The sequence below is a fragment of the Leptonychotes weddellii genome, chromosome 9, assembly GCF_054177405.1.
Source record: "Leptonychotes weddellii isolate Sample4059 chromosome 9, ASM5417740v2, whole genome shotgun sequence".
Taxonomy (NCBI): domain Eukaryota; kingdom Metazoa; phylum Chordata; class Mammalia; order Carnivora; family Phocidae; genus Leptonychotes; species Leptonychotes weddellii.
In genome coordinates, this window is record NC_138377.1 from 96,674,195 (window position 1) to 96,690,248 (window position 16,054).

General features: G+C 34.3%; 1 protein-coding gene across 1 annotated transcript in view; it reads left to right on the forward strand.

Moving 5' to 3' along the window:
- The window catches only part of NOX5 (NADPH oxidase 5), an 86,543-nt gene that overhangs the window by 2,967 nt on the left and 67,522 nt on the right, over window positions 1-16,054 (forward strand).

Genomic DNA, 16,054 nt, shown 5'->3' on the forward strand with positions numbered 1-16,054 from the left:
ATGAGTTCTTTAGATTTTGGATACTAGCCCTTTATCTGATAGGTCATTTGCAAATATCTTCTCCCATTCTGTCAGTTGTCTTTTGGTTTTGTTGACTGTTTCTTTTGCTGTGCAAAAGCTTTTTATCTTGATGAAGTCCCAGTAGTTCATTTTTGCCCTTGCTTCCCTTGCCTTTGGTGATGTTTCTAGGAAGAAGTTGCTGCAGCTGAGGTTGAAGAGGTTGCTGCCTGTGTTCTCCTTTAGGATTTTGATGGACTTCTGTCTCACATTTAGGTCTTTCAACCATTTTGAGTCTATTTTTGTGTGTGGTGTAAGGAAATGGTCCAGTTTCATTCTTCTGCAGGCACATAGGTTTTTATAATGAAAAGTGCAGCCTTGACTTTTTTTTCTAGAATACTAAGACAATTTTGAGGTCATCTTATACAGACATCGTGGGTATTGTATTAAGTAATTACATTTATTAAAAACCTCAGTACTTCTTTTAACTGTCCATACCTTTCTAATATGCCCAACTCAAGTTTAGCTAGTACTTGTTTAACCTAAGTTCAGTTTGACATGAATAAGGCTTGGATGTACAGCAGTCTGCATTCCCGTACATGCATACACATCCTGATAGTGCTGGATAAACACCTTTTTACTATATACTTAAATTTATATACATTCAATTTTCTTATATCTGATTTTTCCATAGTTTAATTTTAAATATTTTCCAAATTTAAAAATCATACCTCTTTAATGTATTTGCAGTATATAACTTCTTAATGAGAATTCTTATTGCTTTAAAAAATTATAACTTCTAAAGTGTCACTTACATAATAGTTATATATTTAAATACTATTAAATTATGTAATTTGCCTTTTATAATTTTAAGTCACCAAATATTGGTGAGCCCGAAGCTACAAACACAAGAATGTGAAATATTAGCTTTTAGGCTCCTTTTTGTATCTCATGGATAAATTGTTTTTTCCTGATTATCTCTTTGGATCAGTCAGCAAAGGTAGAGTAAATAATACAGGATTGTTTTAAGCTTGGATAAGAAAACCTCTTAACTTGCTTCTCTAGGTTGGTGTTTAAAGAAGCCTCAATATTTGCATTTTTGGCGTGTATCTTTGTCCTTAGAAGACCTTTGTCCTAATAGACTACAGAAGGCAAGGGAAGTAGTAAAGCAGCAAACAGCAATAACTGTTGAAATGTATTGGGAAATACATTAAAAAAGAAAAGCAGATTCCTTTTATCTCAAGTATATTCAAAAGATAAAATTCACTTCTGATGCTGCAAGTTCACTTTACATTGTTTCAAGGCCCAAGGCTATAGCACTGGGAGAGTCTCTCAGACCTGTAGATGGAAGGCCATGACACACTTCATTAATGTTTTAGATAATGAGGAGCATGTTACCATATATGTGAATGTCCAGAGAGTTGTCTTTAGGGGTGTAGCAGTAGTTGCATTAGCCTGTCCTTTAATTTTTTATCAGAAAAAAAGCCGTCTTTCTGTTCTTTTGAGCTGCTTTTTGTGTTCTTTTTATAAGATCTCATGTGTTTTTAAAGACTTCTTGTTTTCTGTTATTAGCTGGTTGTCCTAAGACCACTTTGTATCTTCCCTACTCTGAATGGGTTCAGCCATCCTTCTGAGGATACAGTAGAACATGGTATTAGAGACCAAAGTACCTGGGATACATATCAGACTTCTGTGCTCGGGTGATACTGTTATTTAGGTCATTTTATTGAACAGAAGAGATCTATTTCAAAGTCATGAGTTTGCTTTGGTTCCAATTAAATTTTAACATCACTCCTGGGATAACCTAGTTTTTAACTCCACTGGAACTGAATTTGGAAACCTTTTTAAAAGTATTATTTGGGATGCATGGCTGGCTCAGTTGATGGAGCATGTGATCTTGGGGTTGTGAGTTTGAGTCCCATGTTGGGTATAGAGATTACTTAAAAATAAAATCTTAAAATAAATAAATAAAAATATAATTTAATGAAGCTGTTTCGGTTATGTGTTGCAGCATACAGACCACCCCCCAGATTTATTATTTCTCATGATCTATGGGTTGACTGGGCTCAGCAGGGCAGTTTTGCCTCATATGGTGGATTTGAGGTCACTCATTCAGCTGTATTCAGCTGGAAGCTCAAGTGGGATGAGAACATCCAACATGGCCTCTTATCTTCCAATGTCTTTCTCTACGTGACTTCTCATCTTTTAGTAGTCTCGCCCAAATGTCTTTTTACCATGGCACCTTGCTTCTAAGAGGGAGCTTTACAAGCCCCCAGTATGCAAGCTCTTATCAAGCCTATGCTGTGTCAGACTTTCTAATGTCTCCATAGGCCAAGACAATCACATTGGGCAAGCCCGTATTCACTATGGGAATACGCTAACCAAGAACATAAATACCAAGAGGTGCAAAGTCATAAACTTACGTTTCTTTTTTTCCCCCAGCTTTATTGAGGTATAATTGACAAAACTGTAATATATTTAAAGTATACAATGTGATAATTTAGGGGCGCCTGGGTGGCTCAGTCAGTTAAGTGTCTGCCTTCAGCTCAGATCATGATCCCAGAATCCTGGGATCAAGCACCGCATTCAGCTCCCTGCTCAGTGGAGAGCCTGCTCCCTCTCCCCCTGCTGCTCCCTGTGCTGTTCTCTGTCTCTCTGTCAAATAAATAAAATCTTAAAAAAAATAAAATATATAATATGATAATTTGATATATGTCTACATTGTGAAAGGATTCCCACTGAGTTAATTAGTACGTCACCTCACATAATTACCTTTTGTGTGTATTTTTGTGTGTGTCATCAACCATAGTCACCATGTTATACATTAGATCCTTAGGCCTTATTCATCTTATAACTGAAAGTTTGTACCCTTTTACCGGACTCTCTATTTCTTCCACCCCCAACCCTAAAGTTACATTCCTTTACCTGGAACACTTAATTAATATGAACAAAATTACTTGTTTTGTCTGTCCGCAAAAATTTAAATTAACAAATTATAGGAAAACTGCTGGATGAATGACAAGATATAATGTTTCCCTTTGCGTCCATTCTTTGAGTGTACCCCACTAATGAAGCACAGTTACTAGAACTTTGAGTTACAAGTATCTCATCTTAGTTATTTATGTTCTTTTTAATTTGAAAATGTTGGTGTGTTAGCTCGCAGTTCTTACATGATGACAGATTTCAGGTATTCTTATTTGTATCACTTCTGAAGAATAAGGGAAGTCTTTTTGTGTTCCCCCTTAATGACATGGATGGAAAATACAAGGAATTTGTTCTCCAAATTAAGGACATTCAGCCAGAGTCTGGTCCACCTATACATGATTCCATGCTTGGGTATATGTTAAGCTTTATATACATGAGTTTTTTATCAATAAAGCCATTCTATTTTTCATTCCTGTGGTAATAAAAATCCTAGTTATATTCGAATCTTTAAAAAAAGGAGCATTCATGGTTCTTGGTTAAATTTTGAGCGTAATCACCAGATGCCATAGCAAGGTTATAGGCCTAGGCAAAATAAAAATGCATTTCTTAAAGCACAAGGACCAGAGGTATCCTATTGAACTTTAACTTCTTTCTCTTCATGTGAAAGTTAAAAAGTTTATCTTTTCCTCTTTACTGAGCTACCAAGTTTCCTCCATATATGGAACATTTTACTACTACCTTTAACTTACCACATATTTGAAAATTAACAGTATTATTGGGCTTTAAAGTCTTTGTTTTTTTAAAACATAAGTTGTATATTAAACACATGATCAGATAGCACCCATCTTATATTGAGAGATGCAGATTTTGTTAGAATTTCCTCTGATTTATGCTGTTTTTGAGTGTGTCTTTGAATAGCCTACGTATTACATTATGTATACATAACTTATCACAATCTTTTGGTATCAGTATTTTACCAGTTTGAATGAAATGTAGAAACCTACTTCTCTTTATGTCCTTTACCCTCTCCCATTCACGGTATAATTGCCTTAAATATTTCCTTTACATACCTTGAGAACCACATCAGAGTATTAAAAATTTTCCTTTAACGGTCAAACGTAATTTGAAAAAGTCAAGAGAAGGAAAGTCTATTGCATTTACCCATACTTTTGCACTTCCTTTTATTCTTTCTTCCTTCCCAGTGTTCCAGGATTCCTTCTTGTATCAGTTTCTTTCTGTTTAATGACCTCCATTTAGCCATTCTTATAGAGTAGGTCTTTTGGCAACAACTTCTCTTCATTTCCCTTCATCTGAGAGGTGTTGATCGTTCTTTCATTCCTGAGGGATACTTTCCCTTGATAGAGAATTCTAGGTTGACAGTCTTTTTTTTTTAAGCTCTTGACAAATTATGCCATTTTCTTCTGACCTCCATGGTTTCTTCTGAGAATTCAAATTGTCATTCAGAATTTTTTCCACCATAGATAAGGTGTTATTTCTCTCTTCATTCAAGATTTTTTTCTTTGTCTTTAGTTTTCAGAAGTTTGACAAATGTCTTGGCATGGATTTCTTTTGGTTTATTCTGTTTGAGGTTCACTTAGCTTTTTGAATCTGTAAGTTCATGTCTTTTGCCAAACTTGAGATTTTTTTTCAGCCATTATTATGTCTTTGAGTACTTTTCCAGACTCACCTTCTTGTTCCTTTCCTTCCAAGATGTGGATGACATGAATGTTAGGTCTTTTTGTTATAGTCTCACACTTCTCCGGGGCTCTGTTCATGTCTTTTTCAGTCTGTTTTCTGTTTTTCACATCGAGCATTTGTCATTGTTCTGTCTTCCAGTTCATGGATTCTTTCCTCTGTGCCCTCCATTCTGCTGTTGAGCCTATCCATGAAGTTTTTTTCATTTCAGTCTTTGTGTTTTTCAGTTCTAAAATTTCAGTTTGGTTCTTTTTTATCTATTCTGTGTCTTTGCTGATATTTTCTAGTTCTTTGCTGAGAGTTTCTATTTTTCTTTTTTTTTAAGATTTATTTATTTTAGAGAGAGAGTGCAAGCAGGGTGAGGGGCAGAGGGAAAGGGAGAGAAAGAGGGAGAGAGGCAGACTCCCCACTAAGCAGAGAGCCTGATGCAGGGCTTGATCCCATGACCCTGAGATCATGACCTGAGCTGAAATCAAGAGTTGGATGCTCAGCCTACTGAGGCACCCAGGCGCCCCAAGACTTTCTATTTTTTAGTTGTGTCAGGCATGTCCATAATTGCTTGTTGAAGCATTTTTGTGATGCTGCTTTTAAACCCCTGCCAGATGATACTAACATCTGTGTCATCTTTGTGTTGGTATCCGTTGACTGCTTTTTCTCATTCAAATGGGGATTTTCTTGGTTCATGTTGTGACTAGTGGCTTTTGATTAAAACCTGGACATTTTGGGTATTATGTTGTAAGACTCTGGATCTTATTGAAATCTTCTGTACATATTTAAATAGGCCTCTGAGCCTTTGATGTCACTTGAGTGGTGGAAGACAACTGTTGCCTTGTTACCACAGGTCCCAAGTCCTCAGACAGCCTTCTCTACTGGAAGAGAAGGTATTAATTTGTACTTGGTAGCAACATTTCTGTGGGATAAGGGCAGAGGGGTTGGAGCACATCACTGAAGCCTAATGAGGGTAAAAGTCTGGGCTTTCCACTCAGCGTTTGCTAGTGGCTGTAGGGCCACAAAGTTTTCTGCGGTGTTTGGCTGCAATAGAGTGGTTATTGCCTAAAAGTTTTCTGTCTTGCTAGGCTACCCTTTTACTTGTCCTTTGGCTATAGAGAGCAGTATTTTCTTGGAGACTTTTTGTCTATGTCCACTGGTGTTTCTGGGTTGCTGGCTTCTCCAGTCCACAGTCTGGGGTATGTGTGGCAAAAAGAAAACCCAGGGAACTCTCTGCTCTATCATTCCTTGGATCTTGAAGTTCCTAGTTGGTCTGTCTTCTCTCTGCCTTTCAGAATGCATATTTTATACATGGTGTCCAGGGTTTTTAACTGTGCTTAGTAGGAAGAATAGGGGAAAAGTACATGTTCTCTATCTTTTTGGAAGTGAAAATCCAGATACATTGTTTTAAAACATTTTATTTGGGACTTATGGAAGAGACAACGTGCTTTACAAGTAAGCAAGAATACTTAAGTAGAGGATACATTGGAATGATGTGGTGACCTGTTTTTATTTTATTATTTATTTATTTAAAAGATTTTATTTATTTATTTATTTGACAGAGAGAGACACACAGCAAGAGAGGGAACACAAGCAGGGGGAGTGGGAGAGGGAGAAGCAGGCTTCCCGTGGAGCAGGGAGCCTGATGCGGGGCTTGATCCCAGGACCTCATGACCTGAGCCGAAAGCAGATGCTTAACGACTGAGCCACCCAAGCGCCCCGACCTCTTTTTATTTTTAATTTTGGTCAAAATATGTTGGAATTAGGCTTGCAATGATTTTGTTTGTATTATTTTCCAGTTTGTATATAAAGTAGTAGATATTAGGAGAAAGAAGTCTTAGTTGACCATCAGACATCTAAATTATTTAGATAGAATTTTATCTGACTAGTGATTCATAATACTCCACCTAAATAACTTACAGAGAATGTAAATAAATTCAATATTTTGAGAGTTTGTTTAAAGTTCTTCAAGTTTTCAATTTTATAGGCAATTAACCAGTATACATTACTTTCCTAGCAACATTCCTTTTAATTTACAAGCAGTTTGATGCCAAACCTTAATGTTTTTCTTTTAAGTCTTTAGCTAAATACGTATGTTACTAGTTTAAATGTTAGCTTATAGGCCCATAATTAAAAATGGCAGGAAATATAACCAAGTTAATGTCAAAATAAAATACAATTCATATTAAATATTATCAGAAAATTATAACACTTAAAAACTCTACAGAAGACGTTTTAATGGAAAAATTCTATTGGTCATTATGATCTTATAATATTGTGTAGGTTTCATAATAACTAATTTTTAAGACACCAGATATTTGGTTTATAGCACATTTCAAGTGAAATTTCATATTCACATTATAATTATTATATGTTTTCAAATCATTTCTCAAAAAATTTAGATATATTAGCCTAAGTGCAAAAATCCAAATTCTGCATAGATTTGGATATGCCCTGTTTACTTTCTAGTTTTGTGTCCTGTGATAACAGCATGATCACCACACAAATGAAACACATTAAAAAAATGCTTTTTTTAAAAGGTACAGTTTTTTATAAGACCTAAATTTTACCAATATTCTTCTGGAATTTTAAATTGTAACACTAAGTAAGAAATTCCCCAAAGAAATATTAAAATTACCTAGTTTTATTGTAGACCTGTATTTTATTATTCTTTAAAGTAAAGATAATTCATATAAAAGTTCCCAAATTTGAATTACATGTATATTTTTTAAAAATTATATTCCCCCTCCTTTTTTTTTTTAACCAAAGAAGGGGTGGGAGTGGTTTAGTTTTCTTTTTTAATTCAGAAACTATTCAGAAACTATTGATTCTTTGCTTAAGATTTAAGGTGACATGTTTTTCCTTTCTTAAAAGTTTAGTCTCAAAGAAACTAGGTATGTTACTGTATAAGATTTTTAATATTAGCATTTATTACTATCATTACATTTTATTGTAATTTTTGGCATGCTGTTACTTCTTAGGAGCATAGAATCTTTTTTCTTTGTTTTTTTTTCATTTTTGAGTGTAAGGTTTTCTGGAAAAAAGAAATTGTTATTAAAGCAGTTAATGCATAATACCATTTTAGCTTTACCAATTAGGAAATCTCTCCAGAAACAAAGCAAGTTGAAGCTTTTCGGAGTTTTACAAAAAACACATCTATATATATCGACTCTTTTAAATAGACATTGTAGAAGAAATTATTTGGTTTTTTACACCTGTTACCAGTTGAAGTTTTATGTATGCAATTAGATATTTTAATTGATGCTTGAGAGTACATTTTTAAGAACTTGAGACTTCCAAACATCATTTTTAAAACTCGATTAATGGGGCACCTGGGTGGCTTAGGCGGTTAAGTGTCTGCCTTTCGGCTCAGGTCATGATCCCGGGGTTCTGGGATCGAGCCCCACATTGGGGCTCCCTGCTCAGCAGGGAGTCTGCTTCTCTCCTTCCCTCTCCCTCTGTATGCTCTCTCTCTCTCAAATAAGTAAATAAATAAATCTTTAAAAATAAATTAAAATAGGGTGCCTGGGTGGCTCAGTCGTTAAGCATCTGCCTTCGGCTCAGGTCATGATCCCAGGGTGCTGGGATCGAGCCCCGCATGGGGCTCCCTGCTCCGCGGGAAGCCTGCTTCTCCCTCTCCCGCTCCCCCTACTTGTGTTCCCTCTCCCGCTGTCTCTCTCTTTGTGTCAAATAAATAAATAAAATCTTTTTTAAAAATAAATTAATTAAAATAAAACTCGATTAGTATGCAATATATTTGCATAGATAATAGAGCACTAGGTTTTCTTGGGGTGGTTTGTTACACAGTTTCATTAAAAAAGAAAATAAACCATGTAATTTACATGTGTTAAAACCACTTTTGTTATTTAAAATGACTAGAGCTAAAAATCACATTTTTTAATTTTTAAAAATTTGTAATATCTCTGGCCAGAGAAACCATGGTTTCTCAGCTTAGACAGGGGAACCAAAGCACTCCTAACTCTTTGGTAGAAGAAAAAAATCTTATGAGCTATACCGTCATATCCGTAATCTTAAATGTAAGAAATTTTATATTAGTTTTGTCTTAGTTCAAAGTAATAAAATCTATAGCATAACGAAACTGGGAAATATAGCTCAGTTTATAGAATGTCTTCAGTTAGTTCTACTAACTGAAATGACAATAACATCTATTGATAAAATCAAATTTTTATAAACTCGTTCTTTAAAAATGATTTTTTGTTTTATCTTTATGTTAATGTCCAGTAACTATAATGCAAAACAGAGTGATAAACATGACATTTTAAATATATACATACAATAAAGTACATAAAGCAGAGGCTTAATGAATTTTTATGGTTAATGCCCCTGTGTAACCAATGCCTGAACCAAGTGACAAAATATTACCAGCCTAGACTAGTTTACAAGTATTATGTTTTAATGCATGCAACTATTTAAAATCTTGCATAGAGGGGCACCTGGGTGGCTCAGTTGATTAAGCGACAGACTCTTGATTTTGGCTCAGGTCATGATCTCAGGGTTGTGAGATTGAGCCCCGTGTCAGGCTGAGCCCAGAGTTGGCTTGAGATTCTCTCCTCTCCTTTTGCCCCTCCCACCACTCACTTATGCTCACTTGCTTTGTCTTTCTCAAATAAATAAATAAAATGTTTAAAAAAATAAAAAATAAGTAAATAAATAAAATATTGCATAGAGATTTAGGTGACTGGAATTTCCCAAGTTTCTTACACTTCCAAAACTGAGTTTCTCCAGGAAGAACTTATATAGAGTGAAAGATTATTCATGTAGCTACATGAATCATTAGGTTAACCAGATAAGATTCTTGAATATGACAGACCAAACTGCTTATATTTTTCATCCATCTCAAAGTGTACTTAAAAAAAAAAAAAGGCTTCTTTTAAACTCCAGTACTGTAATGCTGCTACCAAGAAACAATCGTCAGTTAAAACATTAACAATCTCAAATGAAAATTAAGCAATTAGAATAAAGAATATATCAGAATATGGTGTATTTAACAACAAAACAGTTTTAAAAATTACACATAACCCCAAACAAGATAATTTGACCATTCATTAGTTGGAGTGGAATGTAGTCAAATTATCCAAAAGTGATTGTAATGTTCAACCTTGTTATTCAGTCAGTATTTTTATGGTGAGCTTTAATATTAATAAATTGTTATTGACAGAAACAATAATTATGTCAGTTTTAACCAAGATTTACAGCTAAAGTAATAGTTGTATGACTTATTATGTTATAAAAGGGAATGCATTATAATTTAGATGAGGGTTTAAAATTCAGGTAGGTGTGCTTTAAATTAATGTTAAAAGTCAATTGGAAAAGATCAGTAAAAATTAATGTCTGTACATATATATTTTTTAGTTCTGATGACTAAGATGGCCTAATAACAATGTCACCCTGTAATGCTAGTTTTGATATGTACTTCTAGCCCTCAGATTTTTATCTCTAATATTGTTTTCCATAAAAAGAAACTAGGATTCCTTGAACAGATAGCTGATTTTCATCTTTAGGGAAATAAGTACAAATTGGAGGGTTAAGGATGAGAGTGGGATAGGAGATGGCAGGGAGGCAGGCAGCAGTACCTACCAGAGAACAAGCAAGGATCCTTTAAAAATTCAGAGGTTCCCTCAAAAGGACAGGAGACAGCTTACAGTGGCTCCAGCTGGCTAAGTTGTGACCATATGAACATAAAAAAAGAAAATGATAATATAAGACTGTTAAAAAATATGTGAGTCGTCGGGCTCCCTGCTCGCAGGGAGCCTGCTTCCCCCTCTCCCTCTGCCTACCACTCCCCCTGCTTGTGCTCTGTCTGTCAAATAAATAAATAAAATCTTTAAAAAAATCCTTAAAAAAAAAAAGTGTATGAGTCATAATGAAACTCAAAAGTGTAAGAACTACTTTTCAAATACTTAATACTTTACTTGGGTGAATTTTCTTCAAATGCTTAAAAATACTGTTTACATTTCATTTTATTTATGTAACCCAGATCAGCAAAAGTGTTTCCTTACTCTAAAACTAATACAAATCAGAGCTTACAAGAAGACCTTACTTTTCTCCCTATAAAATATTTATGGACAGACCCATGATTCTTTTGCCAACCTCCCTCCCCCCAACCCCCGCCAGAGGCTACCCACCAACAGGATTCACATATTAGAAGATATGCTACCATATTATTTCAGAAGTTAATGAAATGTGTCAAGATGGTCCATTCACACTAAGGTGCTCTCCCAAGTGATCCTGATAGCTATACCACAACAGGATAAAGAGAACGTGATGCCAAAGCCAAGTAACCTTTTAAATGTGCTTAAAACATATAGAATTATGCTTTTTATTTACATTTATTTGCTTGTTGATGGGTTTGGTAGTCGTTGCTGGTGGCTATTTTAACTTCTCTCCTTGCCCTTTGTGGTTCTTAAAAAGAATGGAGTGGATGAAAACATCCCCACAGACATTGTTAGAAGCCAAGAACTTATACATTAGGCCTTCTGCTTTCCTAGTCCAAAATAATCTTGCCCTGAAAATTTCATTTGTACCATTTAGTCATAAGAGATGAAATGAGAAATAATTTGTGTTGCTTACTCTGCAGATGAAAAAGACCTAATTCTTTAGGTTCTTGGCTTTGTGGCTTCAAGGCCAAGAACACTTAATGACTTTAAAATGCATAAGAGGCATATTTCAATAAAAAATTTAAATGTTGATCAAATGTAGTAGTATATATATTATGATCCTATTTATGTAAATATATTATGTATAATCTTGAGTTCTGTTTAAAAATGTATCAGATGGCAATACTCCCAAATTGATCTATAGATTCAACACTTTGTCACAATCCTAGCTTGCTTTTTTTGCAGAAATTAACAAGCTGATACTAAAATTCATATGGAAATATAAGGGACCCAGACTAGCCATAACAATCCTGAAAAAGAACAAAGTTCAAGGACTCACACTTCCTGATTTCAAAACTTACTATACAGCTGCAGTAATCAAGACAGTGTAGTACTGGCCTAAGAATAGACATATAGATGAATGAAATTGAGTCGAGAGTCCAGAAAGGACCTCTTACATTATTGGTCAATTGATTTTCAACAAGGATATCAAGACAATTCAGTGGGGAAAAGAACAGTCTTTTCAGCAAATGGTGCTGGGACACTAGGCAAAGGAATGAAGTTGGACCCTTACCTCAAACCATATATAAAAGTTAATTCAAGCTAGGTCATAGATCTAAATGTAAAAGCTAAAACTTAGAACTCTTAGATGAAAATGTAGATGTAAGTATTTGTGCGCTTGGATTTGGCAACAGTTTCTTAGATATGACATCAAAAGCACAAGCAGCCTCAATAAAATAGATAAACTGAACCACATTAAAATTAAAAACTTTTATGCTGCAAATGATAACCTTAAGAAAATGAAAATACAACTAACGAGTAGGAGAAAATATTTTCAATCATATATATGACAAAGGACTGGTCTCCAGAATATATAAAGAATACTTACAACTCAGTAATAAGGAAAACCCAATTAAAAAATGGGAAAAGTATCAGAATACAGATTTCTCCAAAGAAGATATACAGATGGCCAACAGGCATGTGAAAAGATGTTCAGTGTTATTAGCTATTAGAGAAATACAAGTTGAAACTACAATGAGTTACGACTTAACACCCACAAGGATGGCTGTAATCAAAAGGACAGGTAAGTATTGGGATGATATGGAGAAATTGGAACCCTCATATATTGATGGGAATGCAGCTGCTTTGGCAGTTCCTTAAAGGTTAAACATAGTATTATCATATGACCTAGTAATTCTACTCCTAGACATATGTTCAAGAGAAATGAAAGCATACATCCACACAAAAACTTGTACATGAGCATAGCAGCATCACCATTATCACTAAAAAGTAGAAACAAGCCAAATGTGTAGCAACTGATGAATTCATAAACGAAAGGTGGTATATCCATACAATGGAATATTATTTGGCCACAAAAAGGAATGAAATACTGACGTATGCTACAATATGGATGAGTTTTAAAAACATTATGCTAAGTGAAAGAAGCCAGTCACAAAAGAACACATATTGTATGATTTAATGTATATAAAACATCAAGAATAGGCAAATCCATAGAGACAGAAAGTAGTTTAGTATTTGCCTAGGGCTGAGGAAACTGGGGAATGGGTTTATTTTGGGGATGATGAAACTGTTTTAAACTTAGATCGTGGTTGGTGATAGTTGCACAACTGTGAATATACTAAATACCATTGAATTGTATACTTTAAAATATGTAAAAGATAAGTTATGAAGGTATTTTAATCCTAGTAACCCTTAGGGATTTTTAATCCCTAAGATTGTAATTTACTTAAAATTATGTTAATGCAATGTTACCTTAGAGATTGATAAAATCTAATAAAAGAAAATTAACAGAACTTAAACAAATTTAGTTAAATTTATGTGATCTAAATTTATATTAGGCTATTTAGTAAGGGCCAGTTAGAAGTGCAGGGCTTTCTGAAAATTGGAGCTATTTAACTATAATAATTATGATGTTGTTGATAAACTTCAGACTTAGAAATTTAGAAAAACATAAAAACTGCCTTCTTAGCCTAAAATAAGAGAACTTTTTTTTTAATGCCCAGATTTTCTCACTAATTATTATTGGACTATTAGCTAATAAACAAAACCAAACAAAAACCCGAAAACTAAACAAACCCAAAATCAAAACAAATCAAAACAAAGACAGTCTTTAGACCAGCAGATTTATTTTAGACATAACATGACATTTAGTTTTCCTCTACAGCGTTCTAACAGAATTTTATAGAAATTTTTTTTACCTGTGATTATTTCCTTAAGATAAATTAGTGGAGGTAAATTAATTTACATACCTGCCAGCATTTGGTTTATTCATTCAGTCATTCACTTAACAAATGCTTTTTTGACTGCCATGGCTCTAGGCACTGGGTAGAACAGGGGATATAGAGAAGCAGACATGGTCACAGCTTTCAAAGAGCTTACAATATGTAGTAGTTAAACATTAAACAAATATATATAGTTAAGATTATCTTAAATTCTATAAAGAAAAGATCAGTGTGCTAGTGAGAAACTAATGAAGGATGTGAGGATCAAAAAGGAAGAAAAGTTACTTTTTTTTTTTTTTTTTAAGGAGGCTCCACACCCAACACAGAGCCCAGCGTGGGGCTTGAACTCATGACCCTAAGATTGAGACCTGAGCTGAGATCAAGAGTCAGATGCTTAATTGACTGAGCCACCCAGGTGTTCCAGGAAGTTACTTCTTTTACTAAGGAAGTAATTATACACATGCCAATCCTAGGTTTTTAGAAAAATTTTTTACCTACTTGACTGACAAAGATTGTTTTTAACTTGCATTTCTTTTATGAACAGTGAACTTTAGCAACTTTTCATGTTAACTGGCTTTTATTTCTTGTACTCTCTTCTTCCATCTTTAATTGGCCATTCTTGAGAAGGAAATGTATGTTTTGAAACTATTGTTTGTTGATTTAAGTTTTTTATTACATTGCTCATTTTAAATCAGATTTTATTATTTTCCTCAAAATAAACTCAAAACTAACTTTTTGCTTCTGTGTGAAGTGAATGTATTCTTTTATAAGTCATTGACTGTCAGTTGCTATCCATACTTTGTAGTAACAAAAATATATCAAATTTGGATCAGTTTTAGACACTTTTCCAAAGAAGACATACAGATGGCCAACAGACACATGAAAAGATGCTCATCATCACTAATCATCAAGGAAATGCAAATCAAAACTAAAATGAGATATCACTTCACATCTGTCAGAATGGCTAAAATCAACACAAGATATAACAGGTGTTGGCAAGGATGTGGAGAAAGGGGAATCCTCTTGCACTGTTGGTGGGATTGCAAAATGGTGGAAAACAGTATGGAGGAGGTTCCTCAAAAAGTTAAAAATAGAACTACCCTACAATCTAGCAATTGCACTACTAGGTATTTACCCAAAGAATACAAAATACTAATTCAAAGGGGTACATGCACCTTAATGTTTATGGCAGCATTATCTACAATAGCCAAATTATGGAAACAGCCCAAGTGTCCATCAACTGATGAATGGATAAAGAAGATGTGGTATATGTATACAATGGAATATTACTCAGCTATACAAAAGAATGAAATCTTACCATTTGCAATGATGTGGATGGAGCTAAATGAAATAAATCAGTCCAAGAAAGACAAATACCATATGATTTCACTTATATGTGGAATTTAAGTAACAAACAAGCAAAGGGAAAAAAGAGAGAGGCAAACCAAGAAACAGATTCTAAACTATAGAGAACAAACTGATGGTTACCAGAGGGGAGGTGGGTGGGGGGGTTGGTGAAATAGGTGATGGGGATTAAGGAGTGCACTTTGTCATGATGAGCACCTGGTGTTGTGTGGAAGTGTTGAATCACTGTATTGTATACCTGAAACTAATGTGGCACTATGTTAACTAACTGGAATTTAAATAAAAATTAAAAAATAAAAAGTAAAAAAGGTTTTTGGATCAGGTTTAAAAATTCTAAATACATCTTAATATATGAAAGGGATATATTTTCATCCAGTTGACAGTAGAGCAAAATTTTATATATTTTAGTTATGTATTGATTGATTGTATTTTAGTATTTCCATGTATTTTAAAAGAGAGTTGTATTCTTCCAGGACAATTTTATTATCATACTTCTATTTTGCCAGCATCCTTGTGTCATCTTTTTATGACAACATTGTGTAGTTGTTATGTGTACCAGCTTTGAAATAAGGCAGCCTCTGTTTGAATGCCATTATTACCACCTACAAATCAAATATAATCTTAGGCAAATTACTTATCCTTTCTAAGTGTCCTTATTTTCTTCTTTGTAAAAACACTCCTCACGTTCAAAGCCCTTAGTATAGTGCCTGGCACAAAGCAATTGCTCAGTCAGTCAGAGCTATTATGGTCTTTTCAATCACTGTCTTCCAATTTTCCCCTTCAGATTTCATGCCACTTTTGTTCCTACAGTTGTTTTCCCATTTTGTTTACTTTCCTATTATTTCTGTCATGTGACTAATTCTCCCTGTACTATTTCAAGAAGAAAAGTGCAGACAGTCTGAAGCACAGCTATGACATCTGTGTCTGTGATTCCTGTTAAACCTTAAGCCTGCATAGCAGGGAGCCATCCTTCTAACTAGAGGCACTGGAAAATAGCATTATGGTTTCTAAAGGTGGAAGAGATTCTTACCTTATCCACATTCTGAGACATTGCTATGTTTGGTTGGATCACTAACTGGTAAAGAAGACAGAGGAGGATAAAGCACACCAGTGTAAACTATACATATCCAATGTGTAAAAACTCAACTTCTAGCAGAGTAGTCTGGTCTTTGTAAGAATTTGAATTTTGTTCATCTTTCTAGGAACTTCTTTTTTTTTTTTTTT